This window comes from Lissotriton vulgaris, chromosome 3_1 (genome assembly GCF_964263255.1).
Source record: "Lissotriton vulgaris chromosome 3_1, aLisVul1.2, whole genome shotgun sequence".
In the NCBI taxonomy this organism is placed as follows: Eukaryota; Metazoa; Chordata; class Amphibia; order Caudata; family Salamandridae; genus Lissotriton; species Lissotriton vulgaris.
This window is the reverse complement of record NC_141689.1, coordinates 1,826,031,341-1,826,045,659: the sequence shown is the minus strand read 5'-3', so window position 1 is coordinate 1,826,045,659 and position 14,319 is coordinate 1,826,031,341. Positions and strand designations below refer to the sequence as shown.

The 14,319-nt window shown below is 44.0% G+C and overlaps 1 protein-coding gene across 1 annotated transcript in view; it reads left to right on the top strand.

Annotated features, from left to right (window-relative positions):
• The window catches only part of PRMT9 (protein arginine methyltransferase 9), a 353,591-nt gene that overhangs the window by 253,087 nt on the left and 86,185 nt on the right, over positions 1 to 14,319 (top strand). The window lies entirely within an intron of this gene.

Genomic DNA, 14,319 nt, shown 5'->3' with positions numbered 1-14,319 from the left:
CATTTTAGGCCGTTATGATCGCCAGGCTTGGGCTGATCTAGCCGCCTACATAGCGTTACTTCCAGATGTTTCCAAGGCAGAAGCACAGAAAATTCTGCAAGAAGGAGAGAGGACGGCAGAAGAACTTATCGATTGTGCAGTGGATGTCGCCTGCACCGGTTTTCGCCAGCTCGCTGGAGCAGCTGTTCTGCGTCGCCAGGGCTGGTTACGCTCGACTTCGTTTCGGCAGGAAGTTCAGGCACGAATCCTAGATATGCCATATGACGGCGAGTCATTATTTGGAGCGCATATTGATGAGGCGCTACAATCCATTAAAAAGGACACGGACACTGCACGTGCTTTGGGTACCCTTCAGTTTAGGAAACAGCCCTTTCGGGGTGCTCGAGGACGTGGCACTACGTCCACTTTTCGTGGAGGAAGCAGTCAATACCGGTCCTTCAACCAAGGTAACCAGCGTTACACCGGTAACCGCCAGCAGTCGTCCCGTCAGCAGCCTGCCAGGACCTACAGAGGGAAGTCTAATTTCAGAGGTCAATCCAACAAACGCCAGTGACTCCTCGGTCGAACGGAGGATTGGAGGTCAAATCTCTCTGTTTGGTTCTCAATGGTCCTCCATTACTACGGACCGTTGGGCACTCGACATTGTGAAGAGAGGCCATGCATTGGAATTTGTCGAGGTACCTCCTCCAACGCCACCTTCCGGACCGCCACCTCCGCACCTCAAAGAACTATTTCATCAGGTTCGCCTTCTCCTTCTAAAGGGTGCGGTGGAGGTTGTGCCAAAGTCGCAGAAAGGGAAGGGGTTTTATTCCCGTTTTTTCCTCGTCATCAAAAAGAACGGAGAATGGAGACCAATACTGGACTTGAGAGCACTCAACCATTATCTCAAGGACCAGACCTTCCGTATGCTCACGCTTACAGAGATCTTGCGTTTGCTCTCAGTCGGAGATTTCATGACTACCATCGATCTCCGGGACGCCTACTTCCATGTCCCAATTCTAGCGGCGCATCGCAAGTTCCTGCGTTTCAAGGTGGGGCACCTTCATTTCCAATTCCGGGTCCTTCCATTTGGCCTCCGTTCAGCCCCCCGAGTCTTTACAAAAATGTTGGCTCCAGTCATGGCTTTTCTTCGTCTTCAAGGCATCCAGATATTCCCATATCTCGACGACTGCCTTCTGAAATCACAATCCCGTGCACAACTTCTACATCATACTGCAATCTGCCAGACAGTATTCCGTTCCTTGGGTCTGTCCATCAATCTGGAGAAATCTCAATTGCAGCCAACAACTTGCAAAGATTTTCTAGGGGCAACGTTGGACACCACCCTGGCCAAAGCATTTGTCTCCCGGGAACGTCAACAGAGGATCCTCCGGCTAGTATCGCTACTTCTCGCAAAGAAGTGCGTTTCAGTCCGCTTGTTGAAGTCTTTTTTGGGGATGGCTTCGTCATGCATCGCTCTTGTCCCTCATTGCCGACTACGAGCGCGACCTATCCAACAGGCTCTGGACAAGCAGTGGCGTCAGGTCACCGGTTCCTTCAACGATCAGGTCTCCATCACCATTCCCATGAGAAAAGCGCTCAAATGGTGGGCACAACCTCACCAACTAGCAGCAGGCACGTCTTTTCTGTCCAACACCCCAGATCTAACACTGACGACGGATGCCTCCCTGGAGGGCTGGGGAGCTCACCTCCAAGACCTGTCCGTGAAAGGGAAATGGACCTTCCATCAAAGGACCTGGCACATCAACAAGTTGGAGCTGATGGCTATCTTTCTAGCCCTGAAATCATTTCAACCAGTGCTGCAGGGAGAGTCAGTTCTAATACAAACGGACAACACGACCTGCATGCATTATATAAACAAGCAGGGCGGAACAAAGTCTCCGGTGTTGTCCCGCCTGGCAGAAGCGATTTGGGACTGGTCCATCAATCATCAAATCCAAATCACGGCAGTACATCTTCCGGGTTTGTCCAACCTCCTGGCGGACTCCCTCAGCAGATCTCGATCATCCAACCACGAGTGGGAACTCCACCAGCCAACACTCGAGATGGTCTTTCACCGTTGGGGAAACCCTGCAATCGACCTCTTTGCGACTCCAGAGAACCGCAAATGCCCCGCTTACGCAAGCTGGCATCCCCACAAAGGGTCCCAAGGCAATGCCCTTCTGATGGATTGGTCGAATCTCTTCGCCTACGCTTTTCCTCCGATCCCTCTAGTGCCTCGCGTACTTTGGAAGATGCGGAGAGAGCCTTGTCACATCCTTCTGATTGCCCCCAGGTGGCCACGACAGGCATGGTTCTCAGAGCTGCTACTCCTGTCTCAATGCAAACCCATTCTTCTTCACCCTCGAATGGATCTTCTCTCCATGAACAGGGGTCAAATCTACCATCCGGACCCCTCTTCCCTGAGCTTGTCAGCCTGGAACCTGAGCACTGTGAATTTGCACATCTAAGCATCCCTCAAGAGTGTCGTAACATCCTCGCTCAGGCCAGGGCTCCATCAACTATAAAAACCTATAAGTTGAAGTGGAAACGCTTTTGCCACTGGTGTGCAGACGCCGGGGTACATCCTTTGCGAGCCACGCCCGCTGAGCTCCTCCCTTTCTTTCTCCATCTGGCTCAGTCGGGTTTGTCACATGCAACTTTAAAAGTTTTTCTGGCGGCAATCTCACGCTTCCGCCATGATGGCTCCGCCTCCTTATGCTCATCCAGATTGATACGTCAGTTCTTCAAAGGACTTCTTCGGACTTTTCCACCAGTTCGTCGTCCTCCTCCAGAGTGGCGCCTCAACATTGTACTTTCACAATTAATGTCTGCTCCGTTTGAGCCAATTCATAGCGCAGATCTCAAGTATGTCACCTGGAAGGTTGCGCTTTTACTCGCACTGACGTCCTCACGTCGAGTGAGTGATATGCATGCTTTCACAATTAAACAGCCATTTCTACAGTTCAAACCGGATTCTGTGCTTTTACGCACTAATCCTACTTTCCTTCCAAAAGTGCCGTCAGACTTCCATATTAATGAGCCTGTTATACTGAAGTCTTTCTTTGCCAATCCGCAATCACCTGCGGAACAACGCCTGCACTCTTTGGACATTAAAAGATGTTTAAAGTTCTACATCAGCAGAACGGCTCAGTTCCGAAAATCAGATCAGCTCTTCGTGGCCTATGGCCGTTTTCAAAAAGGGCGACCAGTCACCAAACCTACAGTAGCCCGCTGGGTGGCCTCGGCGATTGCTTTCTGCCATCAGAAAGCGGGAAAGCCTTTACAGTCTGCAGTGAGAGCCCACTCTACCAGGTCTGTGGCCTCTTCGACTGCACTCTTTGCCGGAGTTCCATTGCATCAGATTTGCAGAGCTGCCACGTGGTCCAGCAGGCACACGTTCACGAAGCACTACAATCTGGGTGCCATGGCCGAAGGGGATACCGCAGTGGGACAAGCTGTGCTCCGGAATCTTTTTCAATAAGGTGAGCCTCTGTTCTACCCTCCTCCTAAGGTTTCCAGTCTTGTGCATGTCTTCTTTATGTATACATACAGTTTTATGACTTCCGTGACATGGATTTAATCCTGTTGATTTTAACCTGTTGTGTATACATTGCATCCTGGAAACTTTGTGTACGGATACGGACTGCTTGCTATTCTATATTCAAGCATGTGAATCTATGAAAGACACCCCAATACTGGAGAAGAACAATTGTTACTTACCTGTAAACAGGTGGTTCTCCAGTATTGGTGTCTTTCATAGATTCACATGCGACCCTCCCATCCTCCCCTCAGAGGCTCGCTTCTCCTCATAGACTCTGTGGTCACTCTTGTGCTACGAAAATCTGAGGGCTTGAGCTCTGAGGAGAAGGTTCTAGAGGGCTGCTGGCGCCTGATTGGCTGCAGTTTGGACTAACATAATGACAAGGATAGGCTGCATTGGAACTTCTTTTTCCCCATGCATTCCTATGTGGAAACTCTTGGTTAGGTACCAGATAGTTATTGTATGCATTTTTTGGGTTTTTCCTTATTATGTATATATATTTATTATATATTATTATATATTTAGCATTTATTGCTATTTTATTTACCGTGGGACTCCCACTCCGACGACGGGGAATATTCAAGCATGTGAATCTATGAAAGACACCAATACTGGAGAACCACCTGTTTACAGGTAAGTAACAATTGTTCTTTTCACTGAAATGTTCAAATATCAAAATAACCTTTAATTTCAGTTTCTTTCTCTCTAGTTTCCTATTCTTAAATGGTGTGAAGCATTTAAGATCAGAATGTTGTATTCTAGTGCTTACCATTCTTGACTGCTCCCTGCAAGGGATTTTAATGGATTTTAATGGTAGCTTAAATTTAAGCACAAACTGTAAATTAAATGTGAAAGCCCAATCACATATAAATTCACATCATTTCCCTGTTATGTAGAGTTTTTAAGACTTATTTGAGTATAGAGACAAAAACTTCACATATCACTGAAGTAGACTCCATGACTGCATTACAAGACGGAGTATCCCTTAATGTTGTCTTCATAGACATGACAACATGCATGTAGGTTCCCCCTGGACAGCCATGACCAGACTGCTATTGTTGAGGCAGTCCACATTCACTTTGCACCAGGTCATATCTATGCTTTAGAAAGGGACTGACTAAAACTGTTGTTGCAACCTTCTCAGTGACCGCATACCCTTGCTCAGGATGTATGAGCTGTGCCTGCTTAATGCACAGCTCATGGGCCATCTGCGACCACCTTCTTTGTAATATGCTCGAGATCCCACCCAAAGTCTGCACTGTGTATATGTCATCCCTAAGTCATTTGACCACTTGCTGCTCCTCTCTTCTCTTCAGTGGGGATGATGGACTGGACATTAGTTTGTTGGAAACATGGATTTCAAATATGGCCTACTTTGTGATCGACCTTGGCTTCCTGATGCTGCCTATCTTTGCTATAAATACTGACACTCCAGCACCAACATTTTGTATTAATCTAGACTTTGGGAGAAGCTCTGCAGCTCAGGGAGAAATCTGACCATGGCCTGACATTCCGTGTTGCTGTTTCCCTCCAAAGACTTTGGGCCAAACCTACGAATTACAGAAGCCGTCCTGAGGCAATAGGAGATTCACTTTACTTGAGGTGAGACTGTTAGAACAAAAGCAAGGCCCAGCTCTAATAAACCTCCATGTAGAATGACATTAGTGGAGGAGACTTCTCTAGAGCCGCAATGTTTTTGCAGTCCAGATGGTAGGATTTGAACCAACTAATCACTTTCCTAAGGACTAGTTCAGAGGATCAAACACATACTTGCACCACCTAAGGAGTTTTGACTGCTGGTTAGCTTGCATTGTCCTGTAACCTCCTTTCATATTGAAGGAGTCCTTTCCATTCTGTTTTGTACTTAGAGAGATGCAAGCACTTTCATTTTTCTCCTTAGGTCCTTGGAGCGTATCCTGCTTTCTTAGACTGGTTTCCTGGATTCCATAACATCAGTCTGCACCATACATGTCTGAAAATATGGCATATTTTATGTTACGGAATTTTTATTTTTGATCAAATATACAATTAAAATCTGCCTACCAGGTGCATCTCAAAGAGGATGAAATGTTGGAGCGGAGCGTAGGAAAACCATTCTAACAATCAATGTGCAAAAGTCACATGTTCCTGTTGTGGTATGTGTAATAAAGGATATTCATTGTTCTTCTAGGAGGCTAAATTTACATGTTGGTTGATGGGCAAGTCATGAGGAAGTCACATAAAGGAGAACAACCTTTTTTCTGAGCTAGATGTAGAGTTAATTTCAGCAAGTTTGTTTTCAGATTTTTATCAGGTATATTGTGATACACCATTGTGAGTAAGATGGTAGTTTAGTCATTGTGCCGGGATAGATTTTTGGAGTGATGTTTCTGTCAAAATATAAAGGTATTTATATTTTGGTCCACATGTTTGTAAATTTTGGAAAGCAGAAGAGCCTGTGCTTGATTTTAGTATTTGTATCCCTACATCACTAGCAAAGATCATCCCCTCGAAAGGCCAGCCTTGCAAAGCTAACTAAGGGACCAAAATGGTATGCATAGCACAAAGATCAATTGACTCCTGGAAGTTGATTTGCAGCTGTTTTTGGCTCTGATCCAGATTAGTTGAAATGTAGGCTCTGTTACTGAGGTACAAGTGAGTTTATACATTGGTGAAGTACATTTGTGGTAGTTTGGGTAATATAAGCTCTTTAATGTCTTAGTAGACTGCTGCAGTTGAGGGCGGAGGTTCAGTTAAAAGGATGATTGGTTGGTAAGTATTTGCAAACAGAATTCCTTTTGCGCTGTGTCAAAGTTAAGAGATTGAGGATGTCTTGAGTGATCTTCTGACAGTCGCTGTCAGTCGCTGTCATCTTGGTACTCTAGGTTGTACTGTAGTTGGAGAGTATGAAATAGGATCAGGCAGTCTTGTTCATGTAGTTGATTAATGGTTAATATACTGCTCTCATCCGCGTTTTCCATAATGATTGGGGATTAGTAGTTTGTAGTTCCTTATTGTGCCAAAGAGTGGTTAAACCGTTCGCTTTTCGAAAGCCATTGTACTTCCTGTATCTATATTTTATTTGTTGACAATAGCTGTATAATGATAGATGAGCATGCTTTCCTATTGTTGGTAGGAGTAATAAATGTAAGGTTGTCTCTGACTCATGAGTACTCATGAAGGGATTGTTGGATCGTATAGGGCAGTGAACAGAGTTGCACCTGGGCTAGCTTTATTACTTTTTGGAGTACTAAAATTGGGGAACTTGATACCACCAAGGGTTTTTGGTAGTTGGAGTTCATTTTATGAGACTCTGCCATTCCAAAAGAATGATCTAACCCTCACATTACCTCTGTGAGAAGAGGGTGGGAAATTTAGGGGAAACCTGGTTAGAGTATAGTATGAATGGTGTGAGCATCATCTTGATAGTGTCTTGTCTGCCCTATCTGAGAGGTTGAGAGGCAACAGATGTTTTTTTTAAATTTCCTCTTGAACTTCCTTTTGGTTTAGCCTGGAGCTGGCACCAATCTGCTTTGAAAATGGGTTGAGATGGCCACCATTTAAAGCTGCAGCCGTTGAAGAGGTGCTTTAAGCAAAGCTTCAATGGGAAGAATCTCAGTATTGGCTTGGTTTGGCCTGATGGCTGCATGCAAGTGTAGCTTTTTTGTGGGGTGGGAAATTGAATGATATTGGTTGTTGTTCAGCAGACATAGGTCTTCAGCATATGTTGAGAGTTTATATTGATAGGATTTTATTTTAATGTCTTCTATACTGCATGATGATTCCTAATTTGTTCTAGCACGGTGCAAGCGCTGGGATAAAGAGAATGAGGATGATGTGGGGCAACATTGTCTGGTACTTCTGAAAAGCTTAAAATTACAGACAAGAATGCCAACAGTTGGAATTGTGGCCTGGGTATTGACATGCAGCATTTTAATGTACTTTGTTAATTTTTGGGGAGGTCATGCCACTCTGGTGCTTTAAATCGGTGTGGCTTCTCGGCTCTGTTAAAGCCTTTCCCAATCCATTGTAATGTCACATCAGGTGTTGTGGGCGTCTACGAGGGATAATGTTTACAACTAGCCTTTTATTAGATGTTGAAGGTCTGCTTTTCACAGTCCCAGTTTGGTTATGGTGGACCTAAGATGAGTTCACTGGCTTCAGCGTACTGCTACAATTTTGCTCCAAAACGTACAGTTCATATTTGTCAGTGACATTGTTCAGTGTTTTTTTTTTGTTTCTTGTTCGTCTTTGTTCTTCTCGATCAGAATAATCATAGCTTCTGTAAAGGTGCTAAAGGGGGGGTGGGCAGTTTAATTGAAATGGTTAAATAGAACATGTAGCTTACAAATGAATACTGCTAGAAGTTACTGATAGAGTTCTGGTGGAAGGCGGTCTGAGCCTCGGGACTTCCTTTTCATAAAACTTTATTTCGCTGTTGTCAGTTTCTTCTTCAGTGATATTTGGTCTAGGTAGTTTTGATTCAATTGCAATTCGTTTTGGAGAGTGGAGAAGAAGTTGTTAAGGTTTTACTTCAGATGCGGTTTCTCACTGGTCTACAGTGTCTCCTGGAGGTCTGTATATTCGAGTAGCCCTTGTTTGTTCTTGATTCCAATAATGTGGGCCTTTGTCTTTTTTGCTTTAAGGTAATTTGCTAAAAGTTTACCAGCTCTGTTATCACCAACGTGGTATTTGGATGTAATGCTAATCACAATGTGGTCAGCTGCATAGATGCATCTTTTATTATATTCAACTTAAAATATTAAGAGAGCCTTTTAAGTGATCTACAGTTGTTACTGATAAATTGTTTTATAGCTTATTTTTGTAAGCATTTGGTTTCTTTCATGGCTTCTTTCCTATGCTATGATCTTGCCATATAAAGTTGCCTTGTAGGTATACAAATGACTTATTTATAGATTGTTGCGAAGTTATTGTTATTTAAAAGCTGGCAAATTATATTTGGCTCATTTAGACAGTTGGTGTTCAGCATTCAGCTGGGGGAATTGTTACTGGTTGATATGTTTTTTGAGAGTATTTTTTTATGAGTAGTTGGAGAGAAGAATTGATCTGAGTGGAGTCAAGGTTTTGAAGTGAACAGATAGTCAATTCTTGTGTGCAATTTATGTGCAAGTTCTTGTTCGGCAGAGTTGAATATGTGCTAAATGTCTGCTACATTTTCATCCTACATTAGATTTGTAAATGCCTTTTGAAGTTTACTGGAGAAGTATATGACAAAGAGTTTGTATTCTAGAACAAATCTATGTTTTGTGGTTGCCTGTAAAGATAAGGGTCTGTTGATTGGGGGTATTGCTGATGACTTGTATATCTTTTCAAGTGTGAGTGCATCCAGGGTTTGGTGCATAGTTGTTGAGCAGGCTGTAGTTAACATTCCCAGTTATGACACTAGACCTGAAATAAGGCAGATAGATTTGAGCCTGCGACTGAGGTGTTGACTGTTACAGAATTGAAACCACTTTCTTTTTGCTTGTGTGAATGCAGTTTATCCCACCTACTTCCTATTGAGCCTTAGGTAACTTTGTTGAGATGGGTGGCTTGCATGGTGGAAAACTTGTACCACGTTTATGCAGATGAGGAAATAATTTCTGCCTCTTTATGGGGGTGTTTATTCCATTGACATTCCATGTGACATGTCTGATAAACATCCTATTATTTACTAGTGGTTGCCGATTACAGATAATTGGAGCTAGTGGCTTCCTTAGCGGAGAAGTACAAAACTAATTGTGGGGATATCAGACAGAGTGAGTGGCAATCAGAAAGATGAAAAGTAAAGTGCAGTTCTAGGTTATCAAATCGATAGGGTACAAATTTTGGCTAGACCTGTGTCATGAAATATGATAGGCTTGGGGGAAATGTTGCTATCTTTTTTGTGAAGATTCTTTGGGACTTCGCTTTGGTATATTTGCCCCCATTTGTTCTGAGGAAAAGGAGTCCTGGTAGATTTGTAATTCTTGCAGCTCCTTGAAGATTCTCGTTCTGTCACTGAAGATAATTTTACATCTTTTGGTGGTAGATAATACTTTATCTGATGTTATGATGGATGGTTCAGGGTAGGTCTCATCTACAAAAGTTTGGTTCCCCATGGCTGTGACGATTTTTACCAGTTATATTTGTCTGCTGCATCCGGTTTGATTTTTCTGCTTCTTTGCAGCATCTAGGATTAGAGAAATGTGGGTGTATTCGAGATAGAACATGATTATCCCTCTGGGTTATGACTTCTTCGTGGGAGTCCTAGCTGAAGAATATGTTGAATATTTCAAGGTTCTTTTACTGGGGTATTAAGAAATTTGGGAGACGCAAGATAGGAAAAGCATGGGTTTCTTTCTTTTCCTTCTCAGATGCCATATAGTTTTATCTTGTTTTTCCGATTTCGATTTTCTAACTATTGTATTCAACAGACGTTGTTACATTCAAGTTCCTGAATTTCTGAGGGAAAGCTGATCAGTTCCACTGTTGCATTTTGCTATTTCTTACCCATACTGTCAGGTTTCTCTTCAGCACTTTGTAGTTTATCTGTGATCTGTGCATGAAGGATTTGAGATATTTCAAACCATTCATTATTTCTGCTCTTTGTTTGCTTTGGGGAAGAGGGGTGTTGCATTTTGCTTGCCTGTTACTGTACAGACAACAATCACATCTTTGTTCTTGTTTTTGGATTATTGTTGTGGTGCATCTCTACGCTTTATATTATTACTCATAACCTCTCATTGCACCGTGGCAGCCGGTGCTTGTAGTGTGTGCATACATTGGTATACATTTGTGTTTTTATACTTCTTGGAGGAATAGGTCAGGTGCAGTCTCTATGGCCTGCTGCCTTTGCTCCATTGATAATGGTTTGGGTAGAAGATTAAAAAGTCCTACAGAAATTGATACCCTGGCAGTATATGGACTGGTCTCTGGCTTCAAAGTTGACTTTGACATATCTAAAATGCTTAGCATAGGCCTCTCACAGACCACAGTCACCCACCTTACAGAAATGACACCCTTCTGCTGGATGACACAAAATGAAATACCTGTGGATTTATATCGCACCCTAAACCACATTTACGGTACACTGCAAACTACACCGATACCGTCATAGCCTTATACAAGATCTCCACCAATGGTGACCCCTATGTCTATCGTGGCTAGAAAGAGTAGCATTAAATAAGTAAAATATATCACCCAGTCTACTGTACCTGTTCCAAGCTCTACCAGTACAACTGCCTGATATACACAAATTACAGACTAACATCAATATAGTTATATGGGCAGGCAGAAGTCTTGCATATCGGGGGACACTTCTAAAAGTGCATATACGCGCCGAGAGTTGGGCCTACCAAATATTAGAAAGTACTTCCTTTAGGCACAGGTTAGGATCTTCTTTAAGTGTTTTCTATATGAGACGGTGAAACGTTGTGTCCACGTGTAGGCTGCCGTGATGGAACATGCACCTTGGGCCATTCCTTGGCTTTCTAAAAGTGCCAGATCAGCTCTCTGCCACTATTCGCAGATTCTGAAACCTACCTTTGAGCTTTGAGACTTGGCTGCAAGGCGGCGGCTCGCTAACCACCTTCCCCTCCTCCTATGCTCCCATACTGGGCAATACAGTGTTCCCCACGGGTCAATGGAATAATGATTTTAGTAGCAGAGAACAGGGACGCTACCACCAGCCCTCTCATAAGGTGGGATAAATTGTTTACCACATATACCAGCCCCAAGGATCTCATCTTGAACTTATATATGATACTAACTTAGACGCCCCAACCCATAGAATGGAAATACTTGAGCAAATGTCACCAAGTACTTGGGAAACAACACTCTTTATGCTAATGGCAGAAGCTGTGGTCTACAATAAAAAACATAACATCAACGATACAGCATACAGCGTAATATCTTCCTATTTTTTCTTGGCTTGGGTTGCAGCATTGGAAGTAAAATAAGAACAGTAGGGGTACATAATCATTCTTATATACGATACAGTATGGAACGGAGCATAGGGTAGGCCATATAAGCATAGGACATACACTTGGAGCATTTATTCTCCCTGGCCTCCATTTTCATGTTGGTCTTCCTCATTCGTCCTGCCCTCCCCACTTTCTGAAGTGCTGTGAGCAAACTCCCTTCCCCCCCCCGTTAGCCCCGAATTGCACAGTTTCCGCCATTCCATCAGAACTGATTGGAGTTTTTCATCCCTGCGTGTGAGCTTCATATGTGCTTCTTCGGCTAGTGCCCACTCACGAACACCCTTAAGCCAGACCCGCAATTACGGACCCCTCTGCCTCATCCAACATTAGCACAATGTTTAAAAGCTTACAGAATAGAGAATTAATGGACAAAATAATGTTGATGTGGTATATTACCCCCAAAAGGTTGAAACAAATGTATGGGTTGGCTAACAGTCTGTGTTGGAGTGGTTGTGGGCATGAGAGGGATGTATTACATATGTAGTGGGCTTCTCCTTAGTTACAGATGTTCTGGAAACAAATCCTCAGTCACGTTAAACAAGTGGTGGGCTATAATCTTCCAGTGGATTCGGCAACCACCATCCTTGGTTTGAGACCTAAGGTTTATAGGCGCCTCACTAAGTCGGACTGAAGACTGATCCTTGATATGCTCCTGGTGGCAAAACTTCTATTAGCCCCCAAGTGGAAGCCACCAACGATGCATACTATGCAGGAATGGCCCACTAAACTGTGGACACTATTAACACTGGAGAAACTCACCAGGGCCATCAATAATATGAACACCAAACATGAGAGCCAGTGGAAATTCTGGTAGATAGATTATTTATAGAATAAAGGTTTTGGATACTGGTGCCCCAAAACTCTATGATCTCTTCATCTCACTGCAGTAATTTGAAGTGAGATATGTAGCACTGGTCGCAGTGGCAATTTGATGCTGAGTCTTTCTGCCTAGAAGTGTTAGGTCGATGCCCTAGAGCCAACGTAAAGGTCCTAATATTTTTATAGGCTCTTTGGTCCTGGCAAGGCCTGGGGGGGTTGATGGAAGGTAGGGGGGATGGGGGGGGGGGGTGGTAGGGGTTCGGTTGATTCTCAGTGGTAAAGGTTTACCTTGTAGAATACCTAAACGTTTAATTTGTGTTGATCTTCTGACTTGTGCATGGTTGTAAACCTGTAAAATGTCTTTGGGCAAAAAAGAAAGTCCTGCAGAAGTGAGCAGGCGAAGTGACCTTCCGCACAGTACCTGGTTGTCAGGGCACTACTGGTTCATGAATGTTTACACCAATGCCCAAGTCGCAGCCTGGCAGCTATGATGAACAGGCACTTCCCTTTTCATCTGCGTTGTAGCTGCCTTGGCCCTGGTGGAATGGGCCCGCTGTCCCTCAGGGATCTTCTTGGCTGACAGATTTTGACCTTAGTCGGCAAGTCAAACACATTTTGCTGCCATCACTCAATCTTCATGCTTTGAAGTGTAAGTCCTGGAGATTCTGATGCAGGATGCTTTCATGTTGCTGAGACAGATGGTCACCTCAAAGTAGAAGCCTGATTTGAGAGAGTACAGATGCTCATGCCCAAGTGCATTTGGTGCCACACAATCCTGGCCCAAATGGGGGCAATAAAAGCTTGGGGCTAGTCGGGCTTGATATCCCTAAGAACCAAAGGAATTGTAATATAGCACATTTGTTTTTTAATTATTTTGAAGCTGGAAGAGACTTTTCTTGGGCCATCAAAAGGCAAATCCATGAGCGATTCTTGCATTTTGTCAGAAAACCAGTTGACCAAGGCTTGCCTTCGAAGCACAAAGCTGGTGCCAGTAGCCCTGCTAATACAGTCTGTTGTGTTCAGCCTGGTCCGTAGCATGTACTTTGCAACATCCTGGCCATCATGAATAGCCTGGACAAAAGAGACCCTAAGTTCCTCTGGGACAACCAGCAAAATATTACTGGTCGCATCCTACATCCTACTGTCCTTGTAAGCAAACTGTGATTCCCTGTCTGGGGGATTGGCTGTGAAGGAACCCAGGCTTATGTTATATATTAACTCTTGGCTGATCAGGCTCTCCATTGTCAGAAGCTTTGTTATAAAGTCTACATCACCAGGGGCAGGCCTATGACTCGAACTACAGTCAGCAGATATGAACATGGTTTAGCTCCTGTAGCCATGAGGGCATCAGTAAGACTTCATCAAACGTTAGCATTGTAATAGACAAAGTGTGCATGGATCCTCTAGAGGTAAAGGCGGTGATACAAAGATCTCGGGTCAGGTTGAATTATAATTTATTATGCTTGTGCGATCTCAGTGCATCATCAGCTGCCATTGTGCCAATGTTTGCTCTGGGCCTGAGACTGGTGTCAGAACTGGATCTGCTATCTGTGCTGTGTCCCGGGGCAGATCCAGAGGTAGCAGATGACTTTGGCGGCGAACCTTCGGTGGTCGTCTGACTAGAGAACCATATGGCCCAAAGGCCCTCAAGAAGGAGCCGGAAGAGTGCTACAAATATGTAGCATGGATGCTTTGAAGGCCTATATCTGCTGTCGGGTCGATGACTGCTTGGAGAACTTCGTCTCACTTTGAGTGGTGTATGTTAATGTTTGTACTTTCACTTTCTTTAAGACCTTGAGCAGGAAGAAGGCTCTCTCCGCAACAGCCCTGAGAAAAGGCACTTACTGTGTGTGAGACCTGAAGCACGACCGCAATCTATGCTTTGACCATGATCTCTTTTGGTACTCGACTGCTGCTTTCCAGTCTCGAATGGCCTTTGGGTGCATGAGAGCACAATTGCCGCCGGACTAAGTCGTCCACCAAGCCCAAGCACTAGAGGCAGACCACACACATGTCTGTGACCGACATTTATTT